At 31.7% G+C, this 23,022-nt stretch overlaps 1 protein-coding gene and 1 long non-coding RNA gene across 3 annotated transcripts in view; one reads left to right on the top strand and one right to left on the bottom strand.

The window, feature by feature from the left end:
* The window catches only part of LOC127722430 (uncharacterized), a 39,391-nt gene that overhangs the window by 2,064 nt on the left and 14,305 nt on the right, over positions 1-23,022 (top strand). The window contains exon 1 of one of the 2 annotated variants that reach the window (XM_052229308.1): positions 3,741-3,844. The exons of the other annotated variant lie outside the window; for it this stretch is intronic. The gene's annotated coding sequence lies outside the window, so the exon portion shown is untranslated. Of the gene's footprint in view, positions 1-3,740; positions 3,845-23,022 lie in introns of those variants that run through there. 2 annotated transcript variants of the gene reach the window in all.
* Positions 1,726-21,136, bottom strand: LOC127722456 (uncharacterized). The gene is made up of 3 exons (XR_007991744.1): positions 21,081-21,136; positions 20,437-20,559; positions 1,726-2,262 (listed from the first exon to the last, which is right to left on the bottom strand). It is a non-coding gene; the product is annotated as an uncharacterized LOC127722456 (long non-coding RNA).

Below are 23,022 nucleotides of genomic sequence, written 5' to 3' on the forward strand. Positions count from 1 at the left end.
TTCAGAATCCGCCGAGATAACTCCCGGTTTTTGGTGGGGATCCTGTTGCTCAGTCTTTAGTTTTCTATGTTGTGTTTTGTATACTGTTGTTTGTCCTTTGGTCCTTTTCTTTTTTTGCCATGGCGTTGTCAGTTTAATTTTGACTTATGAGGTTGAATGTACTCTTTTGCCTCTTTTTTTAAAACTAAATTCCTTCTAGTAACGAATTTTTCATATGAGATCTTACCGCCATTGTAAGACATTGAAATTTCGATAAGTAAATCACGAATGAAATTATATTCTCTAACTGAAACGTAAAATTCAGTTTTTTTTAAATCAAAAGCACGTGGTTTCGTATATATCTTAAAACGATATTTTCTGAAAGCCACTTACTTTTTTTCAAGAAACTGTAAGCAAATATAGATAGTTTTATTGAAAAATACAATTTTTCAATATATCCCTTTAAAAATCGGATTTTACTATGTTTTCATTATAAATTGGTGTATAATAAACTTAATTTCAAATAAAACTGAGACTACACAATAATATTTTAGCGAGTACGTATATACCGCTATTAAACTTGTTAGCTCGTCAAATAAGACAATTTTGAGGCCAAATTCAATCACATAGGCTTTTAATTGTTCTTTCTAATGTATCGAGTAAGCTCTATGGAGCTCTGGTAACATATATCAGGTCAAAGTTGTATGATCCATGATTAGATAATCAGCAGTTCCCCGTAGCTCCGTTCTGCAGCTGCGTATATACTGGTTATCACTAGTAATATCTTGTATCTCGAAAATATAATAGCTAATGCATACTTTCGATAAAATACATGATCATACGTATAAACTTAAGTTTAAAAAAGATAAAAGATATGGTACAAGATTTACCTTAGATTCATGTTCATATTACTTGCTTACTATTTAGAACGAATAAAGATAGATGCACAACAAAAGTTCTAGATAAAGGGCGTTTTCTTTCAATGCACAACAGAAACATTACACAAACTGTATATATTGTTCTATTATAATGGGTTTTGGTTTTATGCGATAATAATAATAATACTTAACGCTTAATATTTCTTAATATTTACATTTTTTTTCATCTAAATAAAAAGATGATAAAATTCACATCCTTTTATGGATCAGAGAGATATTGACAAAACATAAACACTAACTTGAAAGAAATATATGTAAATGCAAAACATTTGTTACAAGTGATATCCATCTATACAATAACAAGACAAGTCATTTTGTTATTTTTGTTTTATGGTTATTTTTATGAACAAGAAAAAGTCCGAATATCTTGATATTCAAAGTCTTTTCACAATTTCACGATATTTGTACTAATTCTTCATTTATTTTTTTTTAATAAAAAAATAAATGAAGAATTACTACAAATATCGTGAAATTGTGAAATGAAAAGACTTTATAAAAAAAAATCGACTGCCTCAAAATAATATTAGATTAATTTGCTTTTACATAGTTATTACCTCTATATGTCCTAAAAGCTATAATGCCATACTTAGAGCAATTTATGACTGCTTTAGCTGATCCAGTACGCAGTCTTAACTCATTTCCATAAATGTTTATCATCGTGTTCTGATTAACAAAATGAAAAGAATGGGCATGATAATTAAATTCACTGTTGTTGATTTTTCAGTACTCAATAACAATAATGTCATGCATATTCAGCAATCAATCAATTCAAAATATAGAAAAATTAGTATGACCTTGTAATTCTGTTGACAGAGCGAAAAGTGCAAACAATTCTACTGTCTTCAAATAATTCTGACGTTTTACAGAAGATTAGAAATCCAGTCTTTCAATATGCAAACTAACCCCTCAAAAGAGTTTAACATGCTTACAGCGTTTCATGCTATCAAAGAGACCCTAAGGCGATTGCGTGATCACATCCCAAAATAGTTAGATCCAAGCCCGGACAACATACGTACTGTCACAGTTTTACCCTTTGCCAGGAAAAAAATGACACTACATTGTAGTAATAAATCAACTCATATATATTTATTGTGTAAGAGAAAATCGATTGGGTTTTTGCAAATCCTCATCTTTTACGAAGCATGTAAGTATAAAAAATGAACAAATATAGGCAAAGCCATGATCGTTTTATAAGCAAAATAGTTTAACTGAGACGTAGAATTCGTCATTCAATCACTGTGGAACTTTTTGCTAGCATTTTAAACTATATGTGGTACTAAGAGCTCTAACATCGTTCAGGCTCCCTCCTTATTATCAAAAAATGATTGCTTACTTGTTGACACATCTACAAAAAGAAAAGTACATGTTAAAATTGCGGAATCCATAAACAATTGAGTCATATTTTACTAAAAGTGCAAGTTATGGAATGTTTGTATGATTCAGATAATAGAACGACTACCAAATCAGACAAAAATTATTCGTTCAATGACCATTTTGTTTCTCGTATTTCTGTAGACTTAAACAATAATTTAGATATATATCTGATTGACCTTTTAAGATAACAGTAAGCAGATTTACGCAAAATTTAATACGTAAAATGATACGTCTGTTAAAACATTACCGATATTTTATAAATTAAAATTATCCCGGGATATAGGTACATACAGAACATAAGAAATCTGTTCAAATTAGTACTGCATTCATGATTTGTGCAATCGGTTGTGTATATTGTTGTTCTCGACAATTAGTGTGTTGAAATTGCATACCTATTTGTAAAATTACAAATTTCGTGCATTTTGCCTATCAAAATACAAAGGAGTTTATTAACACACGGATAGTATAGGCTACCGTTTAGTATTTAAACCATTTAGAAAACATATTAATTATACTTGAACATATCTTCACCTTAAAGATTGACTGATAACGGTAAACGTGCGAAAATACCGCACACTTAGTAACGATCTTTAAATTAGTTCTTATAACTAGAACTGTAAAGCAAATACTTATAAGACTTTCAGATTCAGTACTCTGATGATATACGAGTCTATATCCAGACAGCCTCTTTTTCAGCTTTCACCACGTGTCAACATGATTTTAGTTGGTTGTTTACAGACCAGCAGCCAGTATAACATGCTTATAGGTTAACGATTCTGTATTTGAAAAGTGTTGAGTGAATGGATGCTGAACAGATTCTAGATAGAACAGTACATTTTGGATGTTCAAAAATAAAAAAAAAAAAACGTTAAAGGGCCCCTTATAACATTGTTAAACTATTTTACAAATCCATCATGACATTGTTAAACTATTAAGCAAACACAAGTAGGAACAAAAGTGTTAGAATATGAAATCAAATGTTACACAAGTCTATATGGAAAGTTTTGTTAAGCAGATACTGGGACTTCAAATTAAAAGTAACATGTCCAAGCATATTCATACTCTTGCATAGTAAAGGAAATGCATTGGCATACTTTGCACTGTTCGCATACAGTCGTTTGGGTGAGTTATGGGTGATCGCATTTGCATATAATTTGACCGTTGTTATTTTGGTTTTCTATGCTCTTCGGTTGTTTTGATTCTAGCGCCACTGTTGACTCCAACGCAGACGAAACGCACGCCTTTTGTTCTAAATTACACACTCAAAACTTACTAGTAGAAATTAAAATTATGAGAAGGACTAGTAAATAAACTAGAAAGACCAGTAATTTTAACTAGAAAAGACCAGTACTTTTAGAAAGACTAGTAAATTTACAAATGTACTAGTTGTAATTTATTTCTCCTTTACTAGGTAAGCTAGTACATCTACTAGGTATTTCTTTCAGTGTATCAGCCTGGTATCCTTATGTGAACTTTATCTGGTATTATCAACTTTATCACGTTGTAGCAATGGATATTCGTCCATTTTCATGGTTCTTCATTACAAGCTAATGGTAAGTTTTGCTTCGCGGTATACCCAATGATTCTTTAGGTGCAAAGATAGTATTGATTAGTATTAATCATGTTCAGATGATAACTTGTAATTGAAATATGTCGGCTTACATATTCAAATAAAGATAATAAGTAATAAAATTTCATACTCGATTGTAAATAAATGCTCACTTAAAATGAAAATGTACTGAACGCACTGCTAGTAACATTAGATATTGCATATTTCTGTCAAACCAAAGGATTACTTTTCATGAGAATGTGATATTACACAGCATTTGCGCCTCTTTAAAATAAGATTCTAATAGTTGAGTATAGTCTTACTTTTGTCATTTTATATAATGATAAAACCTATTCTCGTACAATTCGTATTATTCAATATTGAACCAATATCACATATTTGCATGGCATTTGAAGTTGTTAACCAGTCAAATAATAACCTATCATCGGATGCCATTTTTTTATTTGATTATTTTTTTGAATATAGGTATGTATACCATACCAGAAACGTCTTATTTGTAACATAAAGGTCGGTCTAGTTGTAGATTTCTTTGTTTTATACTACATACAGAGAAGTATGTTTACGTTGTAGATACGATCTTTGAATAGTTAAGTGCCCAAAGATCAAAAGTCTTTGTCACAGATGACAACGGCAACGGACCAGTGCCACATTTCGTAGCCACAATACCTACTTTTTATCCCTGATGGTCTCGTTTTCGCGTGCTCGCCTCGAGTGCGGCAGGTCGTGGGTTCGATCCGCGGCCGAGCCAAGCAAAATACTTTAAAATTGGTAAATGCATCTTCTCCGGTAAGCATGCGGCATTTAGGAGTAAAGCAAAAACTATAGAGTTACAAGTCTTCCCATGTGTAACCTTGTGAGCTGAACACGTTAAAATCCGACGTAGCATTTCTAGTACAAAGCATGGTTGATGTTCATATTCATATCCCATTAACATGTTCTCTAATATTGATATGCATGTAATATTTGCTACCGGATATGTAAACCCAATGCATTATCATATTTTCCTCAATTGCGATACTACCGAAAAGATAATGATGGAGCACCTGATTTAACCCCAGTTTTAGATATGGTCTGTGATGCGAAATTTCTACTTTTTGTGTAATATTTTATGGACTGTTGTATGACTTTACGTTGTTTTCTTTTGTCGTTGTTTTGTCTTTTTTTTCGACGTACGGTTTTTGTTTGCCCTTGGTATTTTCTCTCAATTTTTCACAACTGTAATTGAGCAATACGAACACCCCCAACGGATCTCATTTAAATAAATACGTTAAATAGAAATATAATTAAACAAAGACAAATGAGTGATAGTTGTATCATTGGCAATAATAACACATCTTCTAATTTTTATAGATAATGTAAATCATATTTTTTTTTAATGTCAACGTTAAAATAATAGATGATACTAATGTTTACACATCACAGTATGCAATCACACTAAATATGTTTTAAGTTCCATCTTAAATTGTACCAAGCGTGCCACGTGTGTTAAATTGTTCAATGATTTAATACAGAATGTTGCAATACAAGATCATGCATGTTAATTTGATCGTTTTAATTGTAGTCCATCCACCCTTTATATAAACATAACTTGTGCATAATGTATTTCTGTCAGTTTTAGTTATACGAGGTATTTTCATATTGGATGACACTATCAATGCCTTTTACGAAATAATGAAACACAGGGCGTGGCATCAATGAACCTTTGTATAGTGCCAAGGACAGACACTTTAGCTTGGAATGCAATTTGCATCTGCTTATTATCAGATTTAAAAAGACATCAGATTATATAATTATTGCATGCTATTTAACCTCGCATTCTGCAGATAATGCATACCTTGTAGTAGTCAAGATTCCTTTACATGTATAAGATCATTTTTTAATCGTGAATTTCAGCAATTTTATTGAGCTTTCGTTGCATATTTTGAATACCGTGATCGAACTGACTGTTTATTGACCATTTCGACGTCTAATGCCTCAGTTTAAAAATATATCAATAAAAAAGCAATATTTCCTCACACGTATTAAAGAAAGGTGAAATAAGTTGATCTTAAATCATATAAAAATACTTTCCTGAGATATCAGTTAAATTAAAAATGGTGTTTTACTATACGAAGAAGATTCAAAATTCCAAAATGTACTAAACAGATCCCTGGAGAGTAATTCCGTCTTTTTTTAATAATGTTATTTCACAAGTACTCGCAAAATTAACACAGGGTTATCATGATATATTCAATTTAATTTGATTTCTTGTAAAAATATTTTCAAAACCAACAGTGACCTTAACCATTGTTAAGAACAGTTCTAGTATTGACATATTTGCAAAAAATTCGTAGACTTGGAATTTCTTACCGCTAATTTTGCCCCCTCAGTTGTTTAATATTCAATTACTAGTAATTTGTCAATAAAATAAGTGTTTATACAATAAATTTACAACTAAGTAATTTAAATATAGTTTGAATCGAGGAAAGTGTGAGTGAGATTTCCACCATATCCGCAGACGATTATTCAGATTTCAAAACAATTTGAATGAAGGATCATTAAGAACTAAAATGTCAAAATTTGAAACCATCTTCAGTCTATTGACCTGTAATATTAGATAAGATAAAACGTGGATTTATGATGGAAAATATCTGGGCGGCAATCGATGCAACTAACGCACTTTGGTAAAAAAAAATCGAATCCTGATCACCTCAGAAAACAAAATAGTTTATTTGTAAGAGTATGGGTGCTCCTTTAGTATAAGGACTCAATCTGTAGGAAATCATCATTATGAAGTAATTGGCTAGAAAGTTCAAACAGATATAACGTATGAAATTTATTCATAATCTGTATCGCTTTTTAAAAAAGTCAATGTTTACTAAGCGTAAGGATATATTATAAATTCCGAGGCAATAAAATTCAATCGTAAACAAGTTATATGTTCCCCGCGGGTTAGCTATCAAAATCGTTTATTTTTCACAGTATTTAAATTTGGCTTTAATTGAAAATTCATCAGTATGAAATATCGGAAAGATTTTAAAATCCAGTACAATGCATAGTGAAACATATAATTATACACGGGGCAATGGGGTCGTTCACACTTGAACAATGGAAGTTGTCCTTAAGTGACCATACCAAATAACCGTATCAGTTTAAAGTAAATAAGGTATGATAAATATAACTGATCGTCGAAAAATCATGTATCCAATGGCTTAAGCAAACAAACTGTCGTTCAACTAAATTTCAAGACAAACATTTGAAAGACCATATGACAAAAATGATCAGATATTTGAAAAGGGCTTATTTGCTCATCATTTATGCGGATAATTCAATTTTATGCTACAAACCACTCGTTATTCTATATTAAAACAATCAAAATACCATAACATGTAGCATTATTGGCCTATTTATGATCGTTATTTGGTTTTTAGTTAGAGCACTCTGTCCTCGGAATGTTTTCCTTAGAATTGACACGGTCACCTTATACTTTCAACATTTACTATCTAATCAAACAAAAAGGTAAAGTTTTATATAAATATTCAGACAAACTTTCTACTTGATGTATTAACTTTGATGTTTGTTATGTTCTAAATAGTATTAAGATATTGCAATAGTTAAATAGTCTATAAAGTAACTCATTCCGATCCAAGTTTTTAATAAACAGTGTATTTTAAAAACTTTTATCATTAAATCTTAATAAAAAAGGGCATTCGAAAAAATGTTTCAGAAATATGCCGACATTCTGTCGAGAATAATAATCGATTTTAATTTGTTACGTCATCGAAGACCCTCGGTCAAATCATTTGCATTTCGTATTTGAATAATGAATTAATCTCAAGTGCATCTTGCAGTATGCTGGAATGTGTTTTCCCGCCAACTTCACCATCGTTCACTAGCATTTGACCTAGAAAGCTGAGTGTCATATCTATTTGTTATGGTAACGACAACATTTAAGGTGCATACCCATCATAGTTTGGTCAGTGCATGATCTAAACATTTACAAAAATCTCACATACAAGACAAATGCTTTTAAAAAATACATCCACCAACGTCATAAAGAATCATAACTGTTTATACATAAAGATGACACAAGTAAAGAAACACCCAAAGACCTCGCCGTAGAGTAGTCGTTATCAGTGCAACGCGATCTAGCATGTAACATATTACTTAACAGTTTGGAACCTACTTGTGAAAACCACACCGGCGCACGTTTTGTATTTACCGCATCAACACTCTCCGGTGTTAATCCGTGCACATATGCAAATTACTGGTATATATATTAAATACCATAACATACTTTATGGTAATATTATGCTGGTATCTTATTGTTATGTGCTACATAATCTCCACGGATAATTAAGGTTTATAATCCTGTAAAAATACAAATTATTGTATCATATGTTGTTAAATCATTCCAATAAATAAATAACATAGTTGGGTCTTTAAAAAATGTGCATATTTGAGTCTTGCAATTCAGAAAAACAAAATGTCTCAGAAGTAATTTTTTTTCAACATGGCAGCTCTTGTTACCATAAAAAGACAGTGAAATAAAGATGCAACATTAATCTCAAATATAAAGGATCGTCTGGTAACAAATATGACAACCGATAGTGTTATTATTCCCACTACATACCAGTTTTAAAGTTATCATTTATGAAACACTAAAGAGAAACACATTTTATCGAGTGCCAAATTTTAACCTCGCAATACAGATGGTACTCATTTTTTTTTCACATCACAACTATTTTGAAAAGCCACATCTATTTGAATATGTATTACTTATACTAACGTTTAAATGTTAAAATATGAGGCAGTTCGTTTTTATAGTTTAACACGTATTAAAACTACTTCTAATTTAGATGTGTGCGAAATATATATATTTTCAAACTAATTGAAAAAGCAAAAAAAAAAAAAAAAACGGTGCTGTTAGTTACGAAGTGGGGTTAATGTAGATTAACCAGTTAATAATGCCTGCAGTGTCCAAGTTATCATATTTCTTCATGCAATAATTGTAAGATAATTCGTCAAAAGAATAAAAATATACGGCGAAGAACAGGTACTTGAAGCCGAGATGAAGCAAAACATAAAGATTTTTATGTAGGTTACCTAGATAATACATGAAAAGTAACCTTAAGTTATAAGTTGACCCGCGGCAGTGAGATATGTAATGAGTGTTATCTTATATACTCGCTATAAAAAATCGAGTGCTTTCGATATATTTAACATTTTATTCCTATGAATACTTGTGTATTGATTGATCATTATTACCTTGAAAAAAAACCCAGCCCTTTCGTAGACCGCTGTATTTTTTTTTGTAAAATCTGAATATATATTCTTCCTTCTTTCTGCTCGACAAGAATCTTTCCCTAAGTATACCTAAGTATGTATACTTGAGTCTATTCAAAAATATAATTTAAGAGGATGAAATAGTTGATTACATCGCATACTTCGTACCCGGAAACAGGAATTGTGAAAACAAATAAAGGAAAAACCATCATATGATTTTCTCTCAAATCATAAGGAATAAGGTTTGCGATTTGGGCTGACCATAAACAGTGTGATATCCTTGCTGGTATAGACAGCAATGTCCATATCTGCTTCATTGAAAAAACCCATGTTCTTAAATTGTTATGCAATCTTTATAATTCAACTGCTTAAGGGTTTGTAGGAGTGATTTGTCTGAGTCTCCAATGAATCTGTGTACTTTTACATGAATCTCAAGCAGAGCTTGCATTAAGTTGTCATTCAAGAAAACGTTTGCAGCTTCATCCTCATTGACATGTTGGTTGAGGGAAGTTTTACCGACATTATGTAATTGACTTGAGAAAATGACGGCCATATTTAGAATTCATAATATTTGAATTGACATTTGACGGCCATACAAGCTGTTTGACCAAGTTATTTTTCTATATTATGATACTGAGGAACTTTTTTTGACGAACCTTTTCAATTCATAGAACCTGTCAAGGGAGTATTTTAAGTGGCTACCACACCAGTCACTTTCTATAACAATGATTATTATTTTTTTATTCACAGACATGCATATATAGCTCATTGACATATTGGGTAGTTCCGGCGTATCATACCTAACATTTTATAAATACCTCCGTTATTTTATCAATGTTTGTCACAGTAATAAAAGCTTGGGCAACAAACTTCCGATTTGGTCAAATTCATCAATGTTTGACATAAGGTATGTTAGAAAATTTTCTTTCCCTTTTTTTAAAGAAAACATGAGGTTTTTTTTCAGTTGTAAAACACTTATTTTGATTTCAAGAAGAATTGGTGACTGACACGTGTATTTAGTATTCCTATATTGAAATAGGTTCTTTTAAAATAATTTTGAAGCAAATAGATTCATAGAATGCATCCAGTTTGTGGATATTTTTTGTGATTCTGGTCCTTATATTATCTAAATTTAATATGCATCAGCATTAACAAGGGTAAAACACAAATTCGCGTAAAAAGCAGAAGAAATCGAAAGGATAGTTTGCTTGACATCCAGTGGAAAATATTCTATAAATATTCATTACAACGAAGAAACTAAAGAATACAAGCATAAAAACAAAAGAAGATCATACATAAAATACCGAAAACCGAAAATGGTATATTCTTCAAAGAAATACAACAACCGCCATAGAGATTTGGAGATTTTTACATATACCTAAATGAATCAAGCTTTTTCAGATTTATTATGTGTTATTTATTTAATTCGACAACAAAATATCAGAATTGAATGAAAAAATACATTGGAGATGTTACTACTTTTTACATAAAAAGAGAAACAATATCCGGTGTATAGGGATCTGTAAAACTTATAACTGCTCTGCACTGACACTCCTTTCCAAGCAAGGCCTTCTCCCATACTTAACCAATTAAAATTTGATGTTATACTTAAAAATCCTCAACTATAGTACCTGAAAATTATTTTCACTTAACTTTATTATAAAAAGATATGATAAAATCAGCCCTAATACATTTTAATCGGAATGTGCAGCACAGATAAAGTTATAGCGTTTCGACCCATGGGCTAATATAATACAAAAGATATATAACTTCTGGTTGTATACGTTTTAAGCCTTTTTAACTTTTAGACGTACTTTAATGCATATGATACATTTTAAATACTCAAAATTACATCAAAAAAATAAGTTATGTTCCGTGCTTAGTTGAGATTTGAAAAGGGAAAATTATGTAAACTTTCCATGTGGTAATTTTGATTATCAGTACATAAATAAAGAGGTGTGGTATGTTTACTATCCACAAGAGACCAAAGGACATAGATTTCAGCAACTATAGATCACCAAATAGCCTTCAACGATGAGCAAAGCTCATACCGTTAATATAAGCCTATAAAAAGCCCCGGCATACCAAGTGTGAACAATTCAAACTAGAAAACCAACGGCCTGCACATTTTGTTTTTATTTCCTTCAACTAAAGATGCAATAACGGAAACGATTAAGAATGGCTAAATGTCTGATTTATTTGGCTCACTAAGTATGTTTAATTTGCTTGATACAATGAATTGTGTTACCATATATAAAGTTATTGGACGGAAAATCATAAGTATCATCAGTATTGACACAAATACATTGGACTGATCAATAATAAGTAAATTTAAAATAAAGAAACACTACAAAGATTCAGATCCTTCTATTCGTGGGTAATTTCAACAAACCACGAATATATATCCTTTTCCAGGTCCAAAACACCTAATCAAGAAGCTATTATACCTTATACCAGGACCAAAACACCTTACCACGAATCTATACCTTATACAAGGGCCAATTCACCTAACCACGAATCTATACCTTATACCAGGGCCAATACACCTAACCACGAATCTATACCTTATACCAGGGCCAAAACACCTTACCACGAATCTATACCTTATACCAGGGCCAATACACCTAACCACGAATCTATACCTTAAACCTGGGCTAATACACCTAACCACGAATCTATACCTTATACCAGGGCCAATACACCTAACCACGAATCTATACCTTATACCAGGGCCAATACACCTAACCACGAATCTATACCTTATACCAGGGCCAATACACCTTTCCAAGAAACTATACCTTATACCAGCGCCAATACACCTAACCACGAATCTATACCTAATACCAGGGCCAATACACATAACCACGAATCGATACCTTATACCAGGGCCAATACACCTAACCACGAATCTGTACCCTATACCAGGGCCAATACACCTAACCACAAATCTATACCTTATACCATGGCCAATACACCTAGTCTAGAATCTGTACCTTATAGGAGGGCCAATACACCTTTCAAAGAATCTATATACCTTAAACCAGGGCCAATACACCTTTCAAAGAATATATACCTTAAACCAGGGCCAATACACCTTTCCAAGAAACAATATCTTATACCAGGGCCAATACACATAACCACGAATTGATACCTTATACCAGGGCCAATACACCTAACCACGAATCTGTACCATATACCAGGGCCAATACACCTAACCACAAACCTATACCTTATAACAGGGACAATACACCTAGCCTAGAATCTGTACCTTATAGGAGGGCCAATACACCTTTCAAAGAATCTATATACCTTAAACCAGGGCCAATACACCTTTCAAAGAATACATACCTTAAACCAGGGCCAATACACCTTTCCAAGAAACAATACCTTATACCAGGGCCAATACACCTTTCCAAGAAACAATACCTTATACCAGGGCCAATACACCTTTCAAAGAATCTATACTTTAAACCAGAAACCACTACACCTTTCAAAGAATCTATACCTTAAACCAGGGCCAATACACCTTTCAAAGAATCTCTACCTTATACCAGGACCACTACACCTAGCCACGAATCTGTACCCTATACCAGGGCTAATACAGTTAACACTTTATTTTGAAATCGATTTTGAAATAATGACTATATAGCAGAGCATGCACTTATAATAGGCTGCAGAAATAACAAAAGTGTTTCTTACATTTGTCTTCGTCTTCTAATGAAAAATTATGGCATAACATTGAAATTGTTTTTACACATTTCTTTCTTTCAGGCCTGTAAGTAGTTTTCAAATGCATGTTTGCAAATACAACGACTTTACTATAAAGCGTTACTTTGAAAAGAAAAAATGAACTTTAATAAAAAATTTGTATTCAACATTACAGTATTAGTTACTTTAAATTGTAATTTAGAAAATTCTTCAGCGTAAAAAAGACATAAGGTAGAAAGTGTTATCAGTGATTAAAACATTCGTACTGGGAGGTACAGTTTGCAAATCCTTTGGAATCCATAAGGTCAGATTATACGGATATTCTTGTAGTGTCTGAGACCAAAGTGGCCTGTAGATGTAATCATGAAATACTACTCTGTAGGATGTGCAATACTTATGTACATTTTCTCATGTATCAATTAATCCACTAAATGTTTTAACGTCACTTTTTGTTTTTTGTAAAAAAAATTCAAAAGAGTTTTAATCAGACTTTTATTCTTTAATCTTACTTTTAGTTAATATGCTTACTTAAGGTTGTATATTTTAATTTGTTTCACCAACAGCTGTAAAAGAACGCATTTGTGTTATTTTGTTATTTAAGTAAATCGGACTGTTGACGCTTGTCTAATTCGTACTTTTCCGAATCCAAAGGCCGCTTTATAGCTATATGCACGATAAGATTTGTATTATAAGACTTGAATAATTGATATTGTTTGTATATATGTAAATATTGTATTCCTCTTGTTACACGTATGTATTGTGTCTGAGTGATCAAATAAAAGTTGAAAGTTGAATAATAAAACAAAATCTTACGGCGTGTGCATTCTTAATACAGTATCTTATAAGATTGTATTAAGGATAGAGCAATCATGTTATATCCTTGATACAAATCTTAGCTGACTTTTTACATTCATCCAATCAATTTGTTCCATTATTGTGGTCATTAAAGTACCGTGGGTTATTTTATAACTTGTGCACCACAGTAAAAAATATCGTAATGCCATTGCCATCCAATCACATTTTCACAAGTCAGGATCGCCGAGCTTGTATATATGATGCTTGTAGTTTGAAATTCTTAGACATTGTAGGCTTCCTGAAATCACTTAAACGGTTAGTTTTATTTATTCCCAGTCGCTGTCTCTGCATGGAGGCATACCACAAATATGGAACCAAAATGAAATTCAAAAGTTCTGATTTTTTTTTATTAGAACCGAAATAATTCTATCATGCCATGCTCTATGCCCATTTTAACATATTATATATAGCGTAGAGCATTCCATGACAGAATTATTTCATAAACAATTCAAACGGGGAAAAAAAAAACACAACCTAACAGCGGACAGCACAAATTTAGAACAAACTATAACACCTGTCGAACAATAAAAACCCGCGAAAATGTAGGTCGCCCTTATGCTTCAGCAATGCGTATCGCTTATATGTCACATTGATTTTATAGATATATCATATAAAATAAAAATGTTTTTTAAAAATCATAATTAGGGTAGTTAATAACCAAATCTTAGTAGGTTTAGAAAAAAACTTCCATTTTTTGCAAATGCAGCGAATAGTGACCATATAGTTATTTTACTATTACTATAAAATGTAAACTATAAAAAGATGTTTTATGTCAAATTTTCTTGGGTGTTTTTGGTAGGTTGATTTTGTGTCTATGGTCGTGAATTTTTTCAGCAGTTTTCAAGACTTGACGGGTTGTATAAAAACCGTTATTTATTGTTGACCGTATGTTAACTTCTAGATATATTATATTTTTCTGCTTGTTCTGTGTCTTATTGACGTTTACCATTCATCACCTAAGTGGTCTTATAATGTTAACTGTACCATGGAAACGATTTCCAGACCTGCCCGACAGCTACTTCCTGTTCGCCGAAACCCATAAATACCGGGGAGCAACTGTCTGACGTTTTTTTTTTAATTCATTTAATTCATTGTTCATGATTATTGTTTGGCTTTTATCGATTAAATCCACTTGATGGTTGGTATTCAATTTTGCATATTTTATTTTATCCTTGAAATGTAATGTACCCCTTTCTTCCTCTTTTAACAATTCAATTCAATTCAAATTCAAATCTATAGCGTTTAACACATAACGCTATGTTATGATAATATTTCTAAAGCTGAGGCTATTCAAACAGAGTAAGAGTTAGCCTATGTATACCCATTATGGTAGTATGTGTAATTCCATTTAACGGTCTTCCATCTCTCATATCATATACATTTTAAAGCATTTTTATTTTGTTCTTTATGATTTGTCTGAAAAAGTTTGGTCGAAACACACGTTGAATGAACGCATCTTAGTGGTAGTAATAAACAATTCACATTACTACCATCTGAACAGTGTAAGGAAAGTAGTAAAATGTATGTTGTATCTAAAGGAGATGTCATAGCAGTGTTTTACACATGTAAACATGTATACCGGACGTTTACAACTTGGTCATTGGTAGGCGTTCTATATGTCAGGCCAATGTTAAACATTTATAATGTGTTTACTATATAATGGTCAACAGTTACCATGATATGCGAAACATGTATACTAAACATTTAAAAGTTATATCAATGAAATCTTGGTTTCAAATGTACGTCACACATACCTTCCATTGAAATATTACCAATTATGATTTTCGAGCAGGGTCTCCGATGCGTTTTGAATTGTTGTAAGATAAAGATTGAAACACAAGTATTCTCGTTATCGGAGTACCATCATCTCTTCGTGGTGGTCTTTTAACGCGTATTTAGCACAAAAAGTAAAATACGGTAGGCATTTAAAACAATCTGTAGAATATTTCAACATAATAGTATTTACCTGAGGATTATCACGCAATGAAATGTCAAGAAAGATATGAAGATTATCAGTTTAATAGGATGAAAATAAAACAAAACTATATTTATCTTTGTGGTTAGGTGTTGATTCACTATGCCATGGTTAAGGACATCGAGTTCTCCGACGCTTTCAAACGATGGACATCCACGAATAACCCATTCTTCATTTTACGTTAGACTGTTCTGGACAATGTGCATCCGCACCCTAATAAACGATTTAAGTATGACCATAAAAATAAACAACTTACCTTTAAATTAGACTGCATGATTGTCTCGTCAGCGAACTTTTGATCCCAAAATTTCATGTTATAATACTGCTTAGGCTAAATTGACAATGAATAGTTTTGAAAAGATAGAATAAAATTATGGTTTGATTTCAATTCGCACAATACGTGTTTATGGAACAACTTCCTGAAAGACAAAATATATATGAAACTTCCAAGAGCACAAATCCAAAATAGCCTTAACAGAACGGTCAAAACTATAATACTAAAGGTTAATTTAACCTGAAAAAGGGGGGAGGGGTCACAACCTTTGCTTAAGCGCAAGAACATAATTTTATGAACTAAAAATCTGTTAATTTGAATCATGCCACTACCGAAGTAATGCATGGTTCCTGGGCGGACGGATAGTCAACCAGTAGAAATACCGAAACGAATTTTCAAAAATAATATCTTTCTATTTGGCTATTACTGATACTGCGTGAAGGTATGAAACATATAAAAATGTGAAATGAATCCCTGATGTAAAATGGACCAATACGCCATAGTACACAGAGACTGAACGAATCCCTGATGTAAAATGGATTAATACGTCATAGTACACAGAGACTGAACGAATCCCTGATGTAAAATGGATCAATACGCCATAGTCCTACACAGAGACTGAACGAATCACTGATGTAAAATGGATCAATACGCCATAGTACACAGAGACTGCTGAATGAATCCCTGATGAAAAATGGACGAATCATTGGTGTAAAATAAATTAATCCCTTATGTAAAATGGATCAAAGTACACGAAACGCGAGATTCCTGACTATGACCACGTAAAACATTATTTAAGTTTGACGAAGGAGATTTGTGTTATATTTACTATATCTAAACAGATATCTTCAAAAAATCTCTACCACTTCTTTTGGTGATTATTCAATACCTTTAATGACAGGTTACGTAATATTGGGTTTTAATATGAAGACGGTATGCACATATAAAGCACAACCAAATACGTACCGTCGCATACCACCCGTTAGAAATTGAACCCTGTGTCAAGTTTTAAGGAGATAATGATCGAAGTATTGATATGTTTATAGGTAAAAATCAAATGGTACCGTGCAACCGGTATTGTAACAAATATTTTAAACGGAATACTTGAAAACAAATGGAATTTGAAAAATTTATTTCTTGTATAACTTTCTACCATTATATATGTTCCGTTGTGTATTATTTCTAATCTCTCTGCAATATGCTTTCGGAACGGACAATTATATTTCGAATTTTCTAAATCTAAATTGTTAGGAATTTGTATATGTTTTTTTCTTTAATAATCAACTATACATATCAGTGTTGTTACATGCTAAACATTTGTATTCATTCCTCTTACAAGTTTTTCATCAGAGCAAAAAAAAAAATTACATGCATATATTACGAAACAGTTAAAAGTAATACTTTTGTTTTTGAGATATAATCTTGCAATGTCCGTGGGCATAGAGCAAGTACAACTAAGAACTTAAGAACTTCGGCTTATCAGTGAATATTTAGTCGCTGAACTTGATTTATAGACAGAAATCCAAAGTTATGAAATCATTGTATTAATCATGTTAATGCAAGATGATATTGCAGTTGGATAATCTTTACACCAACCCACGTTCTTCTTGTTACTCATTCGATTTGCGGTTGTGGCAGAAAATATTTCTTTTTTGGTATTATAGAAGTAAAAAAAAAACAACGTGCGATTGAACTTCCCATTTGTATACTAAGTGAACGACCATTTAACTTCAAGGGGGTTATGGTTTTTTCCTAAAAAATATTCTGATCCCCAATTTGATGAAAAAAAATATTGTGGTCAAGCAGATGACAAAAAAAAATATAAAGCAAACACATAATTTTGCCGTTTCACAATCTAAAGAACTATTGGTAATTAATGTACATTGTTCGCCATTTGTGTGTTTATTTCACTGATTGTTGTTTGGTTGTACCTTGATTTATAGTTTAAAGTCTAATTTTGGACGTTGCAAAAAGATGAAATCTGTGTGAAGCATGCAGTAGCTCATTAAGTTCATCTATTTCATATATATAATTTCAAGTTCTTCGGAAAACTTCAATCTAAATATTTCCACAAATGAAATGTTCGTAAAGGTGCAGATACGTTCGAGTAGACAAAAAGACTCAACGTTTTGCAGCACACGATTTCAACGAATTCACAAAGTTGTAAAGCGAAGGGATGTTACATTTACAGGTTATTTTCACTTTCAGCATTCAAATTATTGTTCATCAAAGGCCATCATACCGAAACGGTGATCCTTTAGTGGGAAAAAGAATACTGACTTTATATACGATGAGCTTATAAATATAATGCTGAAATCAAACTAAAACAAATCGATTTTTTAAGAAAATTTACGGAGGTGATCACTTTTGGCAATTGCTATAAAAGCTCAAACAGGCGACAGAGCAACAGCCGTTAAATTGATCAAGTTACAAAATTCCTAAATTAACTATTAAACGTTTTGGAAATACTACAATATTACTACATACATAAATATTCATAAGGATACGACAAAACTGGGTAATATCAGTCTTTGTAGTCTTTTGGTTCGACAGTATTGAATTTGTGAGATACTAATTATCTAAATTGGCAGACTAGGAACAGGTGAATAAACTAGAATTTGTACTATTTCCAAGTCAAACCATTTCACAGGTACATCATCATTTTTTAATAAAGCATTTCAGATATGAAAATAAAGGCTAAAAGGTTGGTGACATTGATAGGAGCTATTTACATATGTTTACTTTTCTGGTTCTATCAACTAGTATCGTTACATATGTCAATGTGTGGAGTTAGCTTTGTTTTTTTTGCATACTCAAAGAAAACCTGTCAATGCACATCTAAGAGCTTATTCAGATAAGGTGAACATATCAATCCGTAGCGTAATATTTAGGATACAGTAAAGTTGGTTTAACATTTGAAACCAATGTCACGATCTGCAAATAAACTCATCATAGATACCAGGATTGAAATTTTGTATTTGCCGAGACGCGTGTTTCGTCTACAAAAGACTCATCAGTGATGCTCGAATTAAAAAAGTTAAAAAGGCCAAATAAAGTACGAAGTTGAAGAGCATTGAGGACCAAAAATTCCTAAAAGTGTTCCAATTGTTTTCGTGATTCAGTAAATACTTGTGCCAAGAATAGGATAGTTGAAACCAATATGCATACTGTTTATTGAAGGGGTTTTGTATGAAAGCACAAACAAATGAAAATATAAACTTCGTTCGTCCGAAGCGCGTTTCTGGTTTAACCTTCATCAAAAATGCTCAAGCCAAAACATTAGAAAGCCAAGGAGATATAAATACCCTATTTTTAAAAATATTGTTCAAGGACATTGAATTATGTTGTAGTATGTATTTTTTTAAAAGAGAAACCAATGTATTCTCCATAGAGTGCAGTTAGTCTGATACCTCAGCAATCATCAGACCTTATCCACATGAAATCAAAAGTTAACAATTTGTGGTATATCAAGTTTAAAAACCGATATCACCAACTTATCAAATTGAAAAAAAAAATAATTAAAAAACAGCCATTTCAAAAAGATATGTTGGTGTACTTGTAGAATGTTTTAAATTATCATCAAGTGGTACTACACAAAACCCAAATATAATAAAAAAAACTTTTGATCTGTGTATGTTTTAGTTAAAGTACATATGTTGATCATGTTGGTAATATCAAATGTTAAATAAACCTTTTCATAGTACAACTTACATTATAATAGATGAAAGAATTGAAGGAAAAAATATATTTGCTTGTTTGTAGTGAACAAATACTCAATTTGAAGGCCGAAAGACTATGAAGTGTGTTTCACCGACTGCATTACGTGTTTGTATTTATCAAGCACCCAAATTAAATACATGTAGTAAATAATGCATTGATTTTTTTTACTTATTTTTTGAATTGCGTCTGTTACGTGTTTCCCCGATGATGTCAGACAACGTTTGATATTACTTTGGGGTTACTACATAAATGATATTTAAGTTTTTTGTGGGTAATAAAATGAATACAGTTATTGTTCTATAAATCCAAGATTCCTACTTCTATCTATAAATCACGATCAGTGCTGAAGTGCATTTGCCTATGCAATACGCAACTTGTAGTTTTCCGGGTATATAAATCATTTTATTTTTTGCATAAAAATCATTGATGACATCGTTCTATGACTGTTGGCTAAAAATTTAAAACAAAATAAAAAAAAGTTACCATAAACTTCAAAGGGAAATTAAGTTTAAGATTTAAATCTGAGAAAAACAAACCTACAATATGAATTTTAATGTAAACAAGTAGAACTTCTTACATGCATATCTTCAGCCATGTCATTTTAAAACAAATTTATTGATTCCCACACAAAGGAGTAGTTTGTGATACAATCAAGTATAAATACCCTTTAGGGTAAATGTTAACATGAGACAATTGTTTTTAAAGAATAGCTTGTTATCAAATTGGTTCATTCTCAATGCATATGTATTAATGTTCACACCTCTTGTATAAATCATACCTAAATTGTGTCGTTTCTCGTTGACAATTGACAGGTAAATACACACACAGAATTCATTACTGTTCGTGCTTCCACATTCCGACAGCTATCTGACACTCTGTATACAACGATTACTCTACCAAACTAGGAGAATGAAAATTTAATATGATTTGAACAAGATTTGAAGAGTTAGCTTTAAAATTGTAATAGAGTTCATATTTCATCGATTATCATACTGTAATGTCAGACGTGAAATTTAACACTATTCTAATCATAAAAAGAAATAATTATCCGGTCACCCATTTCAAACGGTATGCAAGTTCAAGGATTCATATCATACAGTGAGCACATCAGTTTTCACAAACTATTGACTTGTTGCCTTTTCGGGTTTAAACTTTGAATGTTTATCATTGAATGTAAATAATGACTATCTATCGTTTAACAACTCATCATTGAAGTCCAGTTATTAAAGGAACAGTTCAACAACCAGCTATATAAAACAATTAAAAACTGAACTTCGAGATTGGACCCATGAACATTGAAAGCTCAAAATTCTTTAAATTACTTTTATTGACGATAATATGATATAAACATGCAAATACATTTGTTATAGTCTATACTACCCTACCAGATCCATTTGTAACATAGTGATAATTATCTCCTACCAAAATCCATCTGTAAGGTGGAGATATTCTATCCTTTCCTTTCAGACCCATCTGTGTAAATCAATCGAAAGTTGTATAATGATATCTACGATATATACGATACCGTACCTATGACGAGACACTTTTAATTGTCATAAATCAACACTTTACTAAAAATATTGCACGCGATCTTGTTACATTGCACATGCATCTGAAGCATTTAAGATGTTTTTTTCTTACCTTTTGTTCCCTTTAATCGACATTTAGCAGGTGGCCCTGATACATTACCGAATTCAGTTTTATACTTTTTTTATTATTAAATTCGACAAAAATGATGAATGAGCTCTTCTATAGTTTTGTTGAAATACATTTGAAAATAAAAGGAGTAAATTATTCTAATCCCAAACAGAACTAACTATTTTGGCGATTATAGGAAGTTCACATGGTTTCAGAGTCACATATTTATGAAAACTTTAAGTACAGTCAAATTGGCTTTCAATGATAGGTTAGCTTAAGGGCACTCTAAATCGATGAAAGTCATTAAGCTGGTCTTATCCTTAAGTAAGTTGTTTTTATAATAACTACAGCTCTCGATTTACAAATACGAGAGATATATATTATACTCATAAATTTAAAGTATAAATATACGCAAATATGATGAATTAAAGACGTCGACATAAAAGTATGGATTACAACTGGTATTTTCTTCGTGAAATAAATGTTTCTAAATCGCTTTCAGACATACAACTTGAAAAGACAGTAATTTATGGATTATAATTTTTCTAACTGTTTGATAGATTAACGATGTCTAGTTATATGAGGTTAACAAGGTCAACACTTAGGTTGATTTGTAATAATCATCGTTATCTGGCTAATTTCTTTGTTCACTGAGACTTGTAAGACAACGCACGCGACTTCTTGTTTGACATTTTATATGGTGTTTAACACTATATTTTTTGTACAAAAAGTCTTTGACCTCTAATTACAGATATAAACTTGTTGCTTGATAATAATTTGAAATATTAAACAATATTAACCCTGGCTATAGGACATCACATTGTGTAACCTATATATTAACCCTGGCTATAGGTCATCACATCGTGTAACCTATATACTCATGAAGTTCAAGTTGTTGATTGTTGGACTTTCTAAGACTGTTGTAACAGCAAGAAAAGCTATACTTGTCGCAAGTATGGGAAATCGTATTAAGAGCACTGTATGCCATCTAGTGTTTAGTTTGAATGTCATGTTTTATGGACCATTGTATCCAACTCGTTTTTTTTATGGACCATTGTATCCAACTCGTCTTTAATTTTACTGTGATGTTTTATGGAGTAGTGTACTCCTCTTGTGTTTAATTTCAATGTGATTTTTAATGGAAAAGTGTATGCCTTCTCGTGTTTAATTTTAATGTATTGTTTTCGCGAGAAGTGTATACCTTCTCGTGTATATTAAATGTTTTGTTTTATGGAGTAGTGTATGCCTTCTCGTGTTTAATTGAAATTTGTCGTTTTATGGAGTAGTCTATGTCGTCTCGTGTTTAATTGTAATGTATTGTTTTATGGAATAGTTCATACAGTCTCGTGTTTAATTGTAATGTATTGTTTTATGGAGTAGCCTATGCCGTCTCGTTTATATTTAATGTTTTGTTTATGGAGTAGTGTATGCCTTCTCGTGTTTAATTGTAATGTATCGTTTTATGGAATAGTCTATGCCGTCTCGTGTTTAATTGTAATTTATTGTTTTATGGAGTAGTGTATGTCTTTTCGTGTTTAATTGTAATGTATTGTTTTATGGTGTAGTCTATGCCGCCTCTTGTTTAGTGTAGTTGTAATGTTTCAGGAGTATTGTATGCCTTCTCGTTTTTAGTTTTAATGTAATGTTCTTTTGAGAAGTGTATGCCCTCTCGTGTTAAGTTTTAATGTAATGTTTATTGGAGTATTGTGCCTTTTAGGGATCAGTT

Source organism: Mytilus californianus, unplaced genomic scaffold (genome assembly GCF_021869535.1).
Source record: "Mytilus californianus isolate M0D057914Y unplaced genomic scaffold, xbMytCali1.0.p SCAF_1, whole genome shotgun sequence".
In the NCBI taxonomy this organism is placed as follows: domain Eukaryota; kingdom Metazoa; phylum Mollusca; class Bivalvia; order Mytilida; family Mytilidae; genus Mytilus; species Mytilus californianus.